The sequence below is a fragment of the Sciurus vulgaris genome (assembly GCF_902686455.1).
Source record: "Sciurus vulgaris genome assembly, chromosome: X".
In the NCBI taxonomy this organism is placed as follows: domain Eukaryota; kingdom Metazoa; phylum Chordata; class Mammalia; order Rodentia; family Sciuridae; genus Sciurus; species Sciurus vulgaris.
Window position 1 is genome coordinate 126153293 of NC_136471.1, and position 864 is coordinate 126154156.

Sequence of the window (864 nt, forward strand, 5' to 3'; positions counted from 1 at the left end):
AGGAGAGAAGGCAGAGCCCAGATGAAAGGAAGGAGGAAGGTCCCCTCTACTACCCAAGGGAAATGCCAGTTAGAAAGGTTTCCAAAGCCAGGATACAAATTCTGAGAACTGTTTGAGTAGTTTTCTGAATTCTCCTTTACCACTTGGCTAAAATCACTTCTATGACAAACATTAATGTGCACTTTCTTTATTGATTACTGCTCTGTGTGCTATTGTGTGACCTTTGAACTGTTGCTTTTCAGGTTTCAGCATACATTGGTGCCTACTTCTCACTCTTTAGTGTCCTAATTAGAGCACAGGCCTTGGGACACTAGCTTTTGGTCTATTCTAGGTACAGCTACAGATGGAATCATTTTCTTTGTTATGAGGAAATAGAAAACCGAGGCGGGGAAAATATGGTATCTGTGTTTTTGACTGAAATGTAAAAGATCTTTTGGAATATCTAAGGTCTACTGTTAGTATCTTTGAGATACTCTGTCCTTCCCTATAAGGTGGACAGGTGTCCATAGAGATTTAGCTAAGAGGTAAGACTCAAAAACTGAGAAAGTTAAAGCTCTCATGATGCCCAGAAACTGACAGGGTCTTTCAAACAATACTCAGTGTCACTAGGAGCTAGTCTGGCACCCTCAACTAGGCCACAGCAGTCTCCTGTTGAATGTAAACAATACCACAGAACACCAACCTCAGACAAGTCCACCTCTGACTACAATAGATCAAAACAAAACGAAACCACCCCATGATCATGTCTAAACACAAACAAAAGCATAAACATTCTTCTAACCGTAGAATGATTAAACAGCTTTCTATCTTTTTTTCAGCATTTAATCCAGAATTAAGTCACCCTTCCAGAGCCTACCCACAAAT